Here is a 19460-nt window from a genome sequence, read left to right as displayed (position 1 = left end):
GACTCATTCCAACAATAATGTGCCAACGTTGGCAGGAGACAGTAACGGCTGCTAACCATAACGACTATTAGCCAACGTTGGCCCACTAACGCATGTTCAATGGGTAAGCTGCTCTTTTGTCACTGTCCGAATCAGGGTTGCCAGGTCCAGGAAAAATATCCAGCCCAAAGCATTGAACAGTTCAATAGCCAAAGGTCTGCTTAAAATCAGCCCAAAGTGTCCTGAAACGTTGTTTGCCAAAACTACATTGCGAAGCATTATTGGTATAGCCTACTTTGCTATGATCACACACACATCACAACACACATACCTGTTATCACCACAAACATTACATAAGACATTGCATTTCTTTAAATCTTTAAACCCACACAATAAAGAAATTAATCAGATCAGGTTCTAATGTTCAGATGCCAGTAAAGACTATTAAATGTTATCCATGAATTAATTGACGTGTACTTTTCTGTTCTCTCCTTTCCACTCCTCTCCGTTTTCATTGTTTTCTGTCTACATACACAAGCACCAGCATTCATACAATAGGCCTACACTGGAATACAGATCACAGTAATTGCCTTAATTATAATATTAAAACAATATGCTTACAAGATGCACTTGACTGTTCACTTTGTCCTCTTGTGGTCTTCTCGCCTTCATGTCTTCTAACAATTTCTCCTTCATTTTCTTATCCCAAGATCTATTTAGATTTTCAGCTTACTTATGAAACTTTTCACGAGCTTGGCTTCCTATTTGCTCTCTGTTGCCATATCACACACCTGTTACATGCTTAACTGCTTGCATGTTTCAGTTCTGTCCTCTTTTATGTCATTACTTTTCAGAACCTTTCCTTTCCAAACTATTATCTTACTGATCCTTTTGTTTTGATCAAGAACTATTTCTCATTTTAAGAGAGAGAGGAAGAAGGGAATATAATCTAGCTTTGGTATATTAGCAAACATAACATGGCTGGGTGACAAGAATTTGACAGAGCCTAGTTGTTTCATGTTACATGGAAGCTTCTTCTTGATCTCCTTGGCTAACTATAGCATGTACTCCCTGCTAGGGCTGCAACTAACGATAATTTTATTATCCATTAATCTCTCGAGTCTAACTGACTCATTATAGCTACTTTATTCTCTTGAAATAATATAACCCACCAGTTACAATGACATTGTTTTTCATTATATACAGTTTATCTATGCCTGTAGCTACTGCATGGTGAAAATAAAAACGAGATTATCCGATGGAGGGGTTGCACTACGATCACAGATTACTTGCTGATGCTTGTGTTTGTGTTCGCCTGTGTACTACGCAGTGTGCACATGGCTACTTGTTCATTAGGCTAAGTGTTTATTAGGGTAATGGCAAACGTTGGACTTGGAAACATTGAGATTCAAATTTGTTGAATAAACATTAATTTAGTTATTTATTTAGATTACACATGTTGCGCATGTTATGACTTTGACCGTCTGCCATTTCCACTGCAAAGACGGCACATAGCCTACGTAAAATTAGACGCATTATTAAACGAACCTTACAACTGGTTCATTTAGACTAGATTTTTTTATGACTACTTTTGGAACGGGATATCCGTATTTACATTGATAATTATAACAGCTGCTGATGTTGCCTTTTGTTTCTTACAAAACGCTCGATCGCTGATGCCATTAATGGAATGTAAAACCGTGGTCAAAGTTTTACAAAGTTACACAGTAGCCTAATATTGCTTACCGGTGTGCATAACGTTAAGTGGCTGGAGCTGTCAGAACTCGGCAGTAGAAATAGGGCTTTGTAACATTAGTGTAACTTTGGTGTTATAAAAATTCCAACAGTCCAGTCCAATTCCAACTATTATCATCGCTGTATTTACATGAATACGATATACATAACAATAACAAACTAGATAAACTAGCATCACAGCTCCTGGATCCTTTCTTTTAAAGTGTTCGTGTATGGCCGTCGTGCTGCTCTGATTTGCCGTTAAGTCTTTGCACAGTGTGCAAAGTATCATATTACTGGGGTTTTGCTTAAAGAATTCCCACACTTCGGATGCGTGGGAGAGGGAGTGAGTGTGTATGAGAGTAAGAGAACTGAGTTTTAACAAACCTTTTTTGACAGAAAATGCCAAACAAAAATGAACAAGAAAAAAGAACAAGACAAAGAAAACGGACAAAAGGACTGAACAAAGCAAAACCTTTATGAAATTAAAACGGAAATTGAGAGTCAGAGAACTAGTTCAAGTTGTATCTATGTGATCATGCTAGCACTTGGAACTGTACTTTCCTCTAGGATCCTCAACGCACCTGTAATGTAATGTAATGTAGTGTAATATGCATATCTGAAATAAAGTCTTTGAAAGGAGAGTCTAATGATTCTGATTGTACCCGTACAAGTGGTAATCTTGCACTGTTTGTCCGTGGAACAATTACATCCCAATGGTGATGTCAGGGAAAGACTATTACGCTAATGGTGTGTGTCTGTGTGTCTTTGTGTCTGTTTGTCTGTGGGTGTGTGTTTCAAACGCAAAGTGCACTCTGGAGAAAGGTCTATGTGGCTGGTCCAGCCCAGCACAAGAGAAACACTACTCCACTCCGCCCCTCGACCATACCCTGCAGTCAGAGACAGGTGATCTGTTGGTGGTGAGGCTGTTTGGAGAGGACCAGGTGCAGCTGCTGAGTGTGGGCCAGGTTATCGAAGTGTGGAGACGCTTTGACATCGACATAATCTCTCAGGAGGAATACCAGGTACTGCATTGCCGCTGTCGCTTCCCAGCCGTGCAAACGTGCATACGCAGGCTTGAGTTTGAGTACACACACATGCACACACGCATGCACACACACACACACACACACACACACACACACACAAACATGCATGTAATCACACAAACACTTAGACTCATTTACTCACAAATATACACACAAACAGTCACATAAAATTATCATCTGAGACAAATAAATGCAAATGTGTGTGTGTGTGTGTGTGGTAGATTGTGTTTCAGGGGGTGAAAGGGAGGAACATTGGCTCTGGATGATATTCAATACACACCAGGAGTCAACTGTGCGGGGGAGAACACAGATACAAAATGTGAGACAGCGCCTCTCTCCGAATTCAACTCTCATACTGACTTTATTAGCATTTCAGGAAATGTCTCGTCAGAGTACCACAGGACATTAAATGCATTGGACACAGACTGTAGGACACACTGTCTCGTACTCCTTCATAAATAACAGCAATTTAAAATAAAATAGTGATGTTTCCTGCAGGTTTATAAAGCAAACATGGTCAATTCACTTGTTAATTCACTTGCATGACCCCTGGGCATCCTGGGGATGCCATCCGTGCACTTTCACACAGTAAATCGTTTTGAATGTAATTTCTCTGGACTTTTTATGAGTCTGAGAGAGTCTATCAGTGTCAATCTAATATCTTGCCATGCAGTTCTGTGCATAGATGCTCCTCCTGTTTCCCCTGTTAGCCCCACCCCCTTCTGATGACAACCGCGGGATCGCAGCGTCAGTCATTGTGATGCTGCTGCTCGCGGTCACTCTGGCTGGCCTGCTGGCGTTTTACCTGCGGAGGAAGCAAAATGCCGGCCCCTCGGGGCAAGCCCAGACACAAGTCAGCTGTGGCATCGCCAATGAAGCATACGATCCAAAGACCACAGTACGTGACGTTACAGTCAATGGCCCTCAATTGAAAAACTTCCAATAAATGTGAATCATTTATTATTGCAACATACTGTATAAGTGCAACATATACTTTGCGGTACACATTTTACATATTAAACTGTCTCACCCTGCAGCAAGCTGTGAGTCATGGTAGTTTTTTGGAGAAATACTCATCAGTTAATAGACAGAAACAGCAATAAGATGGAGTGTGACATTGGCATGCTGGCCATAATGAAGGGGTCTTTGTTCCAGCTGTAATGATGGTGCGTTTCCATATCTTAGCAGGACCAAGTGACTGTGCCCCCAGTCAACAGTAAGCCCGAAGACGGATTTGATAACGCTTCATTTCATATTGTGAGTGCTGAAGGCCAAATGGCAGTCCCTATTACACGGTTGGAAATGTGAAAGATAACCCGCTCTGCATTTATAAAGATTGCAGTGATATGCTGTTTTATTAAATTTCTGTCATGGAGTGACTCTGGTATACCCTCAGAAATTACCCCAGAATTAGTCCTGACACAATTAACAATGATTAATAAGCAAAATCTGTGTAATTTACTGACATACAGTATGTTTTATATTCACAGTCTAAAGTCTAATTCATACTTTGCCGGACAACCCTCTTGACAAGTGTTCCTCAATGAGGCATACCTCGAGAACAGGGGTGGAACAAGTCTGGTCCTCGAAAGCCGGTCTGCATACTGGTTTTTGTTCCAACTAATTGTCTTGTTTTTAATTTGCTAACAGCTCTATAAATTACCGTGGTTCACGCCTGAGCAGGAATCATCAAATCCTAGACCTCGACATCTGAGAACTGCTGTATTTCCACCCTCCCTTTACCTGGGAGTCAGGTGTGAAGACTTTTTTTAAGACAGTAGCAGTAACTGTTCAGCTAATTGTCTGGAATTTAGGCCGGATTTAGATTTGAGGCCAGATTTGATGATTGCTGCCAACAGATCCCTGCAGGTCTGATATGCCTTCATTTTTGCCACACGGACACTTATGGAAGGTGTTGTGCGACAAAGTATAAATCAGGTTTAAGAAATTGGTTTTCTGTTCACATTGTGCAATCTCATTACATCTAGCAGCTTTAGCCGACTTGTTGGGCTACATGTCACAGTTTCAGCTGGATCAGGCTGGTAGAACTGATGTTATGAGCCTGAATATTGAGGCTACGAATGGACTAACTCTGCATTATCCTGCAGGGTTCAGAGGAGCGAGCGATTGTGTAGAGGGAGGAAGAGAGGCCACTGGCGCCATCGTGACATCACACCAGGAGAACTGCTTGTGTCACGTCGTACTGCGTCAACCTAGCTGCACGCACACTCCTCCTACAGATACATACAGTATATAAACAAAGCGCTGATATGTAGATCCTGTCGCAAGTGACATGGAACACCTGTCACATTCAAGACATTGTGCGCAGAAGTGCGAACATAAGTAAAGATAATCACATTGTAATGTAAAGGCATCATGAATACGAAATAACACAAATATTCCAACCCCTACACATCACCTTCTACAGCAAGAAACTGTCTTACGGCCAGGCAGGGCGATTGCAGGATTGACAGGGACGCCTTTAAAGTGTAAGATCAGAAATATGTGATTAGAACGTTTTTAACCCAACATCCCAATGCTGTTGCAACAATGACTACTGGTAACTGAAAGGAATGGAGTTCTAGAGAATTCAGGGGTTTTACTGTAAGTGGGGTATGGAAGCAAGCAGTCTGCAGAGCAGAGCAGGGCATTGCTCTCTGGTCTAGGATTACCCCAGTGACAAAGGCAGAGCTTAGTGAAAACAGATTTCTCACGTTTTGGCTCAAAAAATGCACCGCTTTACAATGAAGTGACTGGACGTGCAGATTCTTACTGTACAATATTCAGAAATCCGTCCCTTCCTCATTGCCTGCACAACCCAGCTCTTAGTCCAGGCACCAATCATCTCCTGTCTGGACTACTGCAACTCCCTCCTTGCAGGCCTCCCTACCACTGCCATCAGACCTCTGCAGCTCAGAATGCTGCTGCTCTCCTGATCTACAACGTCCTCAGACTCAGCACCATCCTTTCCATCTCCCTCCACTGGCCACCTGTTTCACCTGTATCGGCTCTCTTCAAATTCAAACCCTTGCTGCTAGCCTGTTTGACAAAGGGACAACTCCGTTGGATCATCATTATCACCCAACACACCTACTGTACCAGACCCCTCCATCCAGCTATTTTCGGTTGGCTGGCTTCACCACTGCGTATCTGCACTTACAGGCCAGGCCTCTTGTTTGTTCTGGCCCCACTGGACCTGGTGGCGGAATGAGCTTCCCACTGCTGTCAGTAGAAACCCTGGAAATCTTCTGGCACAGACTGAAGACTCATCTTTTCAGACAGCACCTTGGCTCCCCTGACCCTCTTTCAATAACCTGTCTTTCTCTCTTTCTTACTTTGGATTTCCTTTTGGATAATGTTGTAGTTATAGCTGTGTAATGATCAGTTATCTGTCTTGCAGTACTTTGTTTAGTTTAAAATACAAATGTTTGTTAACGTTACACTTGATGATTATGCATATTTTTCATGTTTTTCACATCATCGTTGAGCCTTTGATTTGTGTTCCATACTGATTCACATAAAATTTTGGTTGGAAACTATGCATATTTTAGTGTTTAACTGCAATTTTTCTGAGCTATTCGTAAAATGATTTTCCATGTGACATGATGCATGTTTTTGCATAATTATCGGATGACATTGCTAAATATAAATCTCTGAGCCTGCCTAATATCTTTGGGACAAGCCAAAAGCCTTTCGACTTGTTTTGAGAACCCTGTTGATCTTCTAAATTTGTTAGTCAGTTGTTAGTTATTTACTGGTTATTTTGCTCCTTGATCCCTCTCACAAATGCTTCACTATTGTGTTCTCTCCACTGAAGCTGCACTTTTGTCACTGTCAATGTGAACACAGTGAGGTGGAGGAGGAGGGGTTGGGTACTTTTCACAAAACCTACGTCACTGCTATTTACAAACATTTTAGATTCTATCTATCACTAAGATGTCAGAAGCCCATTAAAGGCCCACATGCATCAGTGTTGTCTTCCTAGATGAATTCGGCAAAAATATTGATGACACCTGCTTATATTTTTATCTTCAGTAAAAGATCATGTTATAAGCAGAATAATCCACTCCAAGGTGGTGATTATACAGATATTTGCCTCCACATCGTGCATTAAAACTGTAATAACCGCCTAGTCATGGATTATTCCTTACATAACTGACTCGTTCATAAGGTATTATCCCTAACATAATGAACACCTCATCATGGATTATTCCTTACTTATTTTACTGTACTTTAATATCACATTTCTGTAGGCTATTGATACTAGTTCTTGTCAAGCAGATGTGACAATCAGGACATACACTATGTCCGCACACCTGTCAATACCTATTGAACAGTGGCCTAAAGTAAATTACAGACAAATCTATTTTAGCTTATTTCATGTATATTGAAATATACATTAAATAAGCGTTTATCTTATATTGTGGGTATACATTTTCACCTACATGCACCAAATTTGGTGGGCATCTACTCAAGACAGACAAACAGGAAGTCAGCCATTTTAGACTTTTAAATACTCCTCCAAGGGGGTTCATCACATTCACACCAAATGTGGTGAGAAAGATCTCAAGATAGTCCTGATACTAAATTTCCTTCTACATCATGACCACAATGTGGTTGAAAATTACAGATATGTTTGAAGTTGTCAGGCACCAGAACACTGAACCCAGGAGCATGACCACAGAAGTTAATGTCAATGTCTTTATTAACTTCAGAGAAGAACAGACAGGCAGGGGTCGAGAACCAGCAAACAGATATAATGCAGATCAGGCAGTTCGTAAACAAAATTTCAGGCAATGGTCGGGTCTTCGGGGAAACAGATAATCCAGAGAGTGGTCGTGGTCACAGGTGAAGAGTTGAAAACACAAAGGCAGTCCAAACAGAAACAAAATCCAAAATCAAAATTTGAAAACCAAAGGGAATCCAAAAGCTGCGGGTCAAAATAGAACAGATGGGAAATCCAAAAAGCAGTAGTAAAAAAAAAAAACAGGTCACACAGGAGATCAGATAGAAATACATGCAGGAGAGTATGGCAAATGCATATGACAATCTGACAACAAACTACACAAACAGGAGTTTTTATACACAGATAATGAGAGGGACAATCAGTTATGGGAAACAATCAGGAAGTGGGAGACAGGTGAAACAAATAACAGGGAATTAATGAATTGACAGACAGACTATGGTGTGCACAGAGAGTAAAAATAAACAAAAACTCTAAAGACTTAGACAAAACAGGTAACAGAAAACACAGAACCTGACAGATGTTGGAGTGAAATCACATCCATATACAAAGAAAGGCTCACTGTCATAGTGCCACCAGCTTATATAGTAGTCTTATATAGAGTCGTATCCGTTCTCCTCCAAGAGGGTGCATGAAATTCATACCAAATTTGGACAGCATGATGTCAAATATTCATGATGGTAAGTTGCAAGGAAGTTTTTATATATCTTGAACAGTGTGTTTATGCCACGGCCTTGAATTTATGACAGCTTGCACAAGAAGGAAGAGGACAGCATATCACTGTACATTGTTTCATGTGTACATGTTATTCATATTTTTGTTATTGGAGTGTAATCGCATGCACATAGCAAGAGAGGCTTTCTGTCATAGTGCAACCAGTTGACAACAGTGCGGGTTATATAATAGTTTATATCGGGTTATATAATCGAGGATTCATCAAATTCATTCAGCATGATGTTTAAGTAGATTTATGCCACTATATTGCACAAATAATCATGCACACTGTTGTCATGTCATGTACTGTAGGTCAAATTCTCAGGAAACAGGAGGTGTGACGTTAATTTCACTGTGTACTGTTTGAAGTGGTTGAGAGGTCACATGTATGCTCAGTGCTGAGTCATAATGACATCCACATGCCAATATAGGTTCATTATCATAGCGCCACCAACTGATAACAGGACGTCTTCATTGATCAAAGGGGAAGTGTTATATAATTCCAGTGTTAAAATATTGTTCCTCGTGTCAATGGCACAACTATGCCACCAACTCTGCTGCACCCTTGGAGCATGGACCCGCCCATAGCTGCTAGCAGCTAGATTTATGATTGTTGTTTCTTATGAAATTAACCAACACCCAATTAATTAATTAATTTTTTTTTGTTCGCTGTATGAAAAAAAAACCACTTTGCTAGTACAGGGATAGTAGCATTCCATCTTACAAATGACTAGACGTCACTAAGAGCTCCCATAAAGCACCCTTTAAAAACTAAAATCAAATTACAACACCACAGCAGAGGGAGAGAATATCTACACAGCACAGCTTCTCTCATTGACTGTTCTGCTGCACCCAAGTAAGTTGGCTTCCATTTTTATCATAGTATTACATAGTATAGTATATTTTATCTAAGTGGGTTTTTATATTGTTAAAACATTTTTTTTAAAATTATTTTATGTGTGGTTATACATGGGGGAGCTTGCCCAGGTAAACAATTGCAGCATGCTTTACAGAAATTGAATTGATGTGCTAGAATACAATGGGCTCCAGAATTACTGGCACCTGTGATAAATATGCACACAAATGCTGTAAACTAAACATATAATTATTGTCATGACATTTATTTTCCAACATGTATAAAGCAGTGTGCTTTATTAATGATTCAATGGAATCAACCAAGAATTTTCCAATAAAAATGTATTTCCCCAGAAAACAGGTTCCATTCCATTATTCATTATTGGCACCCCTGGTTTGTGCAAAAACTCCTGGTGAAGATTACTTCTAATAAGTGAAAAGGTTAGGGAACACATTTGGAGAGATTTTTTACCATTCCTCCATGCAGATCTTTTCAGAATCATTGATATCCATGGGATACCTCTTCAGTTCAGACTACAGGTATTTCATGGGATTGGCAGCAAAAAACCAATACACAACCAAAACTTCAATCCTTGGGTTACTTACAGTATGGCCTCCCTCACCATCTTTCTTACTGTCCATGGGGATAATATTTGAATATATTTTTGGTATATTTAATTTCTTTATTATGCAAAGATTAAACAAAACAAAAATAATATCCCAGAAGAGGAATCAAAACAAAAAAAATGGCTAATCCAGAAAATCAAACCAAGCTACTGTATTTTAAGAAGCATTGATGCTGGAATTTAGAAGAAAATCAACTGACATGACTTTTCCCAGGATATAATGATGGAACTGAGACCAGTATTAAATAATTGAATAGCAGTTGGGTAATACAACAAACATATTTTGGTGAGTACATGCCTTCCTGTCACTGGATTGAATCGTTTCAGTTCTTCAAAGGATTCCTCAGGCTGTTGCTATGCCAGAAATTTGAGGTATTACACACGTAAAGGATTTTTTTTTCTCTCTAAAGGAAAGAGTCATTAATTATTGTCATTAATGATTGTCCCTTAATGCAGGTTCAACTTGATATTTTTCTGCCTAATGATGTTCCAAACATTTTATTTTGGTAGGCCTTGATTGGCGTCTCTGACAAATTTATTTGGATTTTTTATCCTCGTAATGGCTTCCTTAACTTTCATTGGCAAAACTCTGGTCCTCTTGTTGACTCCAAAGGCAGTGAAAAGCTTAGAATCAAGACTAGATACTGAAAGCTCTTATACCTGTGCTGAGGAAGCGATTGAACACACCTGACTTGACTAATTAGAAACACCTGTGAAGCCAGTTGTCCCAAATATTATGGTGCTCTGAAATCGGGAGACAATCTATAAAAAGCACTGTAATTTCTACACAGTGAAAGCAAAATGTATTAGAATACTCTTTTGTAACAGTTGGAAATCTGTCCTTTAACCACAAGTGAATTATTTGATTAAAAATAATAAAAAATTATTGCTTTTATAAAACGGTTACAAAACATAATAATATAGATATTACGTAAGGGAGCGGGGTCAGAGGACCAAACACGACCGATTTGGGTTCTAAAAGTTACCCACAAGACATGAGATAACCACAAATATTTTCTGGGGGCATCCCGAGAGACAAGGGATACACCCCGAGAAAGGGAATAAATAACTCCCCAGCTATTAGCCAACCAATAAAACGACATATCGAAACGGTCGAGAGGTCTAATCTGACTTGAGCGAGGAAATAACAAATGGCAGGGAAACTCAACCTCACGTCCTACTGATTATGGTGGTCGTAAGACGAGACGAGTATGAGACAGGTATACAAACATTGCCAGGGAGAAAACTGCGGTATAGCCTACCTAGGACCGGGAACGGCAAAGTGATAACAAAAGACACACGAGACATCCAGTCTCTAATTCCACTGACAAAGCAGGAATACTGACCCTAACACTAGCATACACGGAAAACATTAACAATCTAATTCAACTGACGAAGCAGGATTGCTTTAAAAAAGAGACAGGAAAACATGAAACACATTAAACCCCTAGTTCCACTGGCGAAGCAGGAATCCTAATAACGGGGTAGGAAGTGTGCACAAGCAGTGACGGAGGTCTCAGTCACAGAACCCCAAGCTTATCAGCGAGTTTGCAAGGTTCTCCTCTGAGAGAGGCAACACTCCAATGATGATGTACACCACTTGACTTTTAGGAAAGTCAGAAACCACAGATATTCAACAGGCGTTCACCTAGGCTCAACTGACTGTGCAGGAGACTTACAAATACACCAACTGAATGCACCTACTGCTCCAAGGCTTATCAAACTCAGCACCCTGGGCGGACGGCGAGTCCTGCGAGGCTCTCCCATGAGAGGGGCAGTCTCCCAGGACCATGCATTTCATCTCTGTGAACTCCACACACTAAGAGCAAATATACATTAATACTGACACTCCGGGCTATCGGAGGTTGGGAGGTTGGGCTATATTCAGGGAATGTCCAGTGAGTATAGTCGAAAAACAAGAAATTCATACACGTGAAATCCAGCCAAAACCAAAGTAGAGTACCGAGGGAGAAGGCAGTCTCAAAATCAGTATACCATGCAAAAATCCAGTAACCAGGAAAGCTGTTAGCGGGGTAGTAGTGCAGATGGACAGTAGGCAGGCTCAGGGTCGATGACGGCGCAAGAGCCAAGACCAAAGTCCGCTCCACGGGGAAGAAGCACAAAGACAGCAGGCAAAGTTTGTGGTACAGGCAGGCAATGGTCAACAAAACAGAAGTCAATAACAATGGTCAATAAACAGGCTTGGATCTTAACGAGCAGACAATAGCTTGACAAACCACTTAAACATGCACTGACGAACAGGAGGCAACAATTTTGCAAAGACATGACATGGAGCTGAGCTTATATGCAGGTGTAGACAGGTGCAGACAATTAGCTTGAGAGCAGCATGAGAATGGAAATCAGGTGTGGAGGATTGACAAGTTAACGAGATAATTAGTAATTGTTAGTAATAAACCTATCCTGCCCTAGCGTTAGTAAATTAGTAAATGACATGCACAAGAAACATAAGGTAACATACGTTAGAATGTTAGTATTACCCAATCCTGATCCAGCGTTAGTCGATTAGTAAGAAGACAAGGGAAATTGAAACAATTAGGGAAGTGTGAGTGACAGAAAGGGAGAGAGAGAAAGCATGAATGTAAGGTTTGCAGAAAGGCACGAAAAAGTGTATGCTAAACAATGAACAGAACAACATAACACGAAACAACATAAATCGTGACATACGTTTGCGAACTGTGACATGAATAAATTATATAATGTGACATGGCAAGACTAAGCAATAAATCGGAACAAGAACTAAACATGAAATATAACAAGACATGAAAATGAAACGTAACAAGAAATACAACATAAAAACGCGGTGAGACTAGACAAACATAAAACGTGACATGACAATAATATAACTAAGACAATGACTAAACATGAAACATGACGTGACAAGCATGAAACGTGACAAGAACAATAACTAACTGAGGTTTAGTCAAGGCTTGAACAAACACAACAGTCTCTAGTAAGGATGTTACCTCCGACAGCGTCCAATTGAGACTTAGTGCTAAATGCACAATAACAGACATAAACGATGACAATAACAAAAACAATTACTTTTGAAAGTGGCAAAAAGAAACACCTCGCTATACTAAAGTAAACGTAAGATGGCTGTCAAACTGGGAAACAGCACACTACAGGAAACAGAGACACAGCCACAACAAGAATAGTTTCCACATATGGATAGGGGGAATATTGATTTATTCCTTACGATTGATCAAAGCTGTAGGAGGTCCGGGCCAGCCTTAATTACCAGAGCCTCAGTACTCTTGGGTCCACTTTAACCCAGCCTAAAGCTCCTTCCTTCCTAAAGGTTGCGTTTAAACAAGGCGGACATAACCTATGTGGATGAACAGCCAATGAGAGCAAGCATACAGAAAAGGGATGCAATAAACTCAAAACTCAAACACTTGGCCGAGACAGAAGGAAGCTGCTAACAGGGTCTCAATTCCCAGAGGAATCCTGTCTTCCAAGTGCCGTGTGTCTAACATTTGTGCACAAAAAAAAAGTGAAAGTGAATGTGTGACAGACTGTCCTCACTACCCCAAGTTGCTGCGTGTTCAGCTCCCATAAACTCCACCAGAACAGGTAAATGAGAATCAGTCAAATACCTCACATACTGCACAAATGAGAAACAAAAACAAAACGTCCAATGGGAATTGGACAAATAACATGCAAGTCATCTTCACCAGACATGCAGCTGACCTTCATCGGTAATCAGACCACACGCGGCACACAATTGGAATCAGTCGTCAGCACGAGGGTATTGATTAACTGATAGCCAAAGTGAAACTAATCACCAAATTGGCAAAATTACGGCAAGTGGGCCCCCCTGGAAATTCATCAAAACAGAAGCCTTGAACCGGGACATATTATAGACACAATCCATCCACATTACAAGAATAGTTTACAAGGAAGAAGCGTAATTGTAAAACTTCATGGAGAACTGGATAGCTAGTTAGCTTGCAAGCTGCTGTGAGTGAGCAAACAAGAGTTTATGTCTTTTTGGTGATTTGTACCATTGTGCAAGGACTGAAAAACTGTCCAAAATTAAAGGGATCATCTTGAGTAGGTCTATTTGTTTTATTATTTGGATATGATTTGCTCTTCTTTCTCCGGTTCACTGCTTACGGACAAATCTCTCTCGCAAATCAAGACCCACATAGGATAGTCTCTGAATCATTTGAAAGCGGAGGCAGTGTGTAGCTCTGCATCCATGCTTATTTGCTAATTCTGGGCAACATTGCTGCAAGGGGATTGACATGCATCGTGAAGAATCTAAAGGTTTTTTATCATCAGTGATGCTTGAACCAGAACTGTAAACAAGCATTTGAATGCAAAGCAGTGGTATATAAAAAATGTATCCCTATGAACCAATCAGATTGCAAGATTGCAGTATAGTAGTGTGGTCCATTTTCTGCTGTGTCCCACTGATACAGTTTGGACAGATACATTCTGACTGGTCTCCTCTCCCTCAGTCATGTCCTCAGTGTCACTCAGCTCTCAGCTGGACAAGGTTCAGCTGCAGCGCTACCTCGCCCTGCCCCAGGGTGGCCTGTGTCTGGTGACCTATGTCTGGATTGATCACACCGGAGAGCGTCTGTGCTGCAAGAATCGAACACTGGATCGTGAGCCCAGCAGCATTGAGGGTAATGGGTTCTCATGCACACGTGATCATGTGTATACACATATGCATGCACGTCGCCCCCTTTAATTGTATTTTTTAATTGTTATTTTAACATCCTTTTACCATCAATTGTATTTTTACTAATTTAAATCACTTTTTATTATCAGCCATTGTAATAATGATGAATAATTATGAGAATATTTACTTTGTCCTCTCTTTGGCAGATATCCCAGAGTGGAATTTCGGCTCCACCACATACCAACCAGAGGGCTACAAAGGTGACATGTACCTGATCCCCGTGCGGATGTTCCGGGACCCCTTCACCCATGACCCCAACAAGCTGGTCCTCTGTGAGGTGTTCAACTGCTACCGCGAGCCTGCAGGTACAGTCCTCCCCATGTATGCAGTCGCTGTTTTTACATTTAGTCCTTTTTCCTCCTGATTCGGAATCTCCAGTTTGTTTGTGTTTCAGCTCAGTACTGCAGTGTCCCCCTCTCATCAGTAAAAGAAAGCGGACACAAACACACGCTCTGCCCAGAAACGCTCACTCACTGTTCAACAGGTAGTGCTGAAGTATATGCCCCCTGCTCTGAGACAACAAAAGTGCCCGTTGGGTGTACTGATTATTTTTTTGAAGCCCAACTGCACCTTGTGATCAGAATCTCTAGCCTTCACCACTCCATTCCACCCTACAGCACATTTAGAATTTGCCACATACCCCTCTATCTGTACAATGTGCACATGCCCAGTGTTTATAGTTCCTAAGAACTCAGACACAAATATAGCATTAGGTCACCTCACTATGTTGAAAGTACTACTGGCCCGAAATAAGAACAGGGGCAGATCCGGCCCGGAGTCACTTGCTGCCTGATCTGGTGTTTATTGCTGTTTTAACCAGGAGGGAGGCCACCTCTCCTCTTGCATTGGGTTTTATACCTGACCTACCCTTTAGGCTTCCCCCCTTCCTTTGGACTATACCTCATCACACCTCATCACCCCACATCAGTACCCCACCTCCACCTGTATGCATTCCCTGGACTTGCACTTATAATGAAATTCAAAGTATTTGGAATCCTTGGCCTCATTCCAATTACTTATCTTACCCTGCCTTGTCTCCTTGTTCCTCATCTGACCCTGAAATAGATTGAGGTACGCAATCGTTAAGGACATTCCAATCTGTTCAAAGTTCCTTGAATGACCTAGGAGCCAGGAGTTACTAGGAATGTGTGGCATATAAATGATGGACTTGTGGATCCACCTCTCCCCATCTGCAGCACATCTGCCATGACTGTAACTGAGGAACATTCCATTTGCTTCAGTCCCTGTCTTTGTGTCCTTTTCTCACTTCCTTTCCTTGCCCCCCCAATGGGTGGAGCAAGGAAAGGATGCAAGGAAGGAGGTAAAAAATAAGCGATTGGAAAGAGCTGTGTTCTTGCTGACATCCAGTGGCGATCGTGCCTTTCGTTAGACCCTGAACCCAGGGATCCAAGGGAGCAGGAACAGTTGGGGAAGCAGTTAAATTATTCAGAAACCCTTACCTGACCTTATGCCTGTGTTGTGTTGTCCAGAGCAAAACACACGATTCACCTGCAATAAAGCAATGGAGGCAGCACAGCATTTTCAGCCTTAGTTTGGGATGGAACAAGAGTACGTCCTGCAAGGCATGGATGGGCACCCCTACAGCTGGCCCCAGGGGGGGTTCCCAGGACCCCAGGGTGAGTAGTCCTGAAATCATCACAGTTCATTTAATGTTATTATTATATGAATTTGAATAATAATAATAATAATAATGATAATAATAATAATAATAATAATAATAATAATAATATAGTAATAATAATAGCGATACTAATTATTATTATTATCATTATTATTATATGAAGAAGCTTTATGTTGAGCAACTAAAAGGACCTAAATGGTGGAACATAAAATGACAGTGGCACATGCTGACTAGACTAGCGAGACACAAGGATATGCAGTTAGTCCTGTTTTCAGGTGTGTTTTATTTGCCGAGAGGGAGAGAGAGCTTGCTCATTAACAAACAAATAAATGCAAATCCTTCCCTTTCACCTTCATGGGATCTGGTAAAAAGGTGTGTCTAAATCATATATCCTCTTTTCCTTCACTCATTCCCTCCTCTGATTTGGTTGATTAGGAGACGAGTGGAGGAAAGGAGAATGCATTTTTCGAGCATTGGGTGTTGTAGATTCTGAGTCTCAGCCACCTACTGTGAAAGGAAGCTAAGTTTTAAGCCCTGGCCTGATCAGATAACGCAAACCAATTGTGCCAATATACTTAACCAGTAGAACCAGACTGCAGCGATTCCTGATACAGACAGGCAATCAGATAGGTATATGAAGAGTATGACTGCTGTAGACTCACTTTGTTTTTGTTTTTTACACTGCTACCATAAAATCAGGGTCAGTTTGGGCTAAATTCCTTTTTTGCTTCAGTGAGTTCACAAAATGAACTGAAATGAAACAGAATTAATGAATTAAGGAGCATTATAGTTGTAGGACTCACTTGTTGGCTCTCCTAGGCCCATACTTCTGCGGAGTGGGCGCGGGCAGGTCGTTTGGCCGAGACATCGTGGACAGTCACTACAAGGCCTGCGTATACGCTGGAGTGAAGATCTTTGGTACCAACGCAGAATGCATGCCCTCTCAGGTATACAGAGCAGATAACTCAATCGATTCCAACCCTCTTTCCAACCCTGGTATCAAAATGTTTCAACTGGTGATGTATCTGAGGTTTGCCACTATTGTTGAAAATTCAGGTTTTTATGAGAATGCAAGTGAATTAGTGCATGTAGCATTAACCACAAGTAGATCACTAATTGTTTTGTCTCCAGGGGTCTTCCCAAATTTTGGCACTCCTGGCAAAGATATTAATAAAGCTATAAAACTGTAAAATGGAGAACTGATCTGGTGAATGGTGGAGACTAATACATCTTAAATCCTGCGATCGTATTTCATAATTGCCAATTTGCCATCACATGATTCACTTTGATCAAATTGTATTGTACAAGTACGCCTTATTTACATATTGACACTCATTCAGTGCAGCTTAGTTACAGTCATCAGTCTCACAGTCAAGTGCCACTGGTATGTGGCATTATTGGTAGCAAATCTGTTACAATCTGGCAGATGACATACCTGCCATCTCAATATCTTGTATTGATATCAGTCTGTATACCTCCCACTCACTTTCTTTTGCTCCCTCCTTTATTTCTTGTCTTCTTCCTATCCTTGTCCCTGACAGTGGGAGTTCCAGGTGGGCACGTGTGAAGGTATAGAGATGCCGGACCACTTGTGGATGGCTCGCTTCCTGCTGCACCGCGTGTGTGAAGACTTTGGGGTGATCGCAAACCTGGACCCCAAACCCGTGCAGGGAGACTGGACTGGGTCTGGTTGCCATACCAACTTCAGTACAGAGGCCATGAGACAAGAGGGAGGGATGCAGTGAGTGTATAACTCTCCTACGTGTGGAGAAATGTACAGACACACAAACTGTACTACACATAGACATACACGCACAGAACTGTATTACGCATGGAGAATAGGCATTGCACTACACACATTTATACACACATGGTGACACACTTAATTTTTTTGACTTATTGGTCCACTTTGTCCACTTTGAGGTTTGACGCGTTGTATGTTCGGAGATGCTCTTCTGCATACCATTGTTGAAGTGTGTGGTTATTTGCTTTACTGTTACCTTTCTGTCAGCTTTGAGCAGTCTGGCCATTATCCTCAGACCTCTCTCATTAACAAGTCATTTATTTCCCGCAGAACTACTGTTAACTGGTTTTTATTTTATTTGTCACACCATTTTTGCAAACTCTAGAGACTGTTCTGCATGAAATTCCCAGGAGATCAACAGTTTCTGAGATACTCAAACCACCCTGTCTGGCACCAACAATCATTCCACAGCCAAAGTCACTTTGATCACATGTATTCCCCATTCTGATGGTTCATGTGAACATTAACTGAACTCCTCACCCATATCTATATGATTTTATGCACTGCACAGCTGCTAGACAATTGGTTGATTAGAGAATTGCATGACTATGTAGGGAAGTATATGTTCCTAATAAAGTGCTCAGTGATTGTATATACACTCAGTGAGCACATTATTGGATATTCAATAGACTTATTCTTCAGAGGTATTGGTCTTCTGCTGCTGTAGCCTGTCGGGGAAGTGAAGTTTAAGGTGAAATATGGTCAATTTCCAAATCCAGCTGTTTTAACACCCAAATTCTTTGATAGGCGGATTAACCTTCATCAAAATGTACAACTCAATTTTTAAATGTACTAAAACAACACAGATCCATGTCAAATCTATAGACGGGTTCAACTACCTTAAACAAAGAAGTAACAGACAAAGACAAATACCAGTCACAAAAGAAAACAATGAAAGAAAGTGCCAAACCCCAGCGTGTCTCCCAAAACAATCCAAAGAAACTGAAATGAAAGTTCCAAAGACCAGAATGCAGATGAATCTTCCTGAAATCATTGATGGAAGAATGTGAAAATTGCCAGAGCAGCTGTAAGGCAGAATCCAAGAATCAGCAGCACCAACCCCCCAAACTCCTCTGTCTTGACTCCCTGTAAGTGTCGGTGTGAATTAGCCATCTAGGTCATGGAAGGTCCGCATTTTATGTGCTTAATGGGGGGCGAACCTTGCCCTCATTGCGGCACAGCTGGAAGCTGGAAACTGGGAGAAGCAGAACTGACTTAGCTGAACTGGCAATCTACTTATTAAAGTTCCATTATGATCCATTCGTTATTTTAGTCTCTTTCAAAGTAGACATGAACATGAACATTCTAAGAGGTACTCAAGCTCAGTTATTGTATACCTACTGTAGGAGTGTCCTTCTGCTTCTAACATCACAGGTGATACTTGTAGACAAATAATTGCTCAATACTGTCAGTTGCAACTTGTACCTTCAAGAAACATGTGTTCCATGTAACAAAACCAAATTGCACCGTGTTGGTTTCCGCTCTAAGCTAACTTCTAAAAATGCAGATTTCAACTGTCAGGATTCAACAACCATTATCTGCGGATCAACTTTGACCTTTTCAATCAATGACTTCAGTTAGATCCATTATGATCCATTCGTT

The 19460-nt window shown here is 41.0% G+C and overlaps 1 pseudogene; it reads left to right on the top strand.

Moving 5' to 3' along the window:
- Nucleotides 1-8979: 8979 nt before the first annotated feature.
- LOC133141813 (glutamine synthetase-like) lies at nucleotides 8980-17799 on the top strand (annotated as a pseudogene).
- Nucleotides 17800-19460: the final 1661 nt, after the last annotated feature.

The sequence above is a fragment of the Conger conger genome, chromosome 12 (assembly GCF_963514075.1).
Source record: "Conger conger chromosome 12, fConCon1.1, whole genome shotgun sequence".
NCBI classification, from domain to species: domain Eukaryota; kingdom Metazoa; phylum Chordata; class Actinopteri; order Anguilliformes; family Congridae; genus Conger; species Conger conger.
Note: the sequence above shows the minus strand (reverse complement) of the source record. Positions and strands in the feature narration are given on the sequence as shown.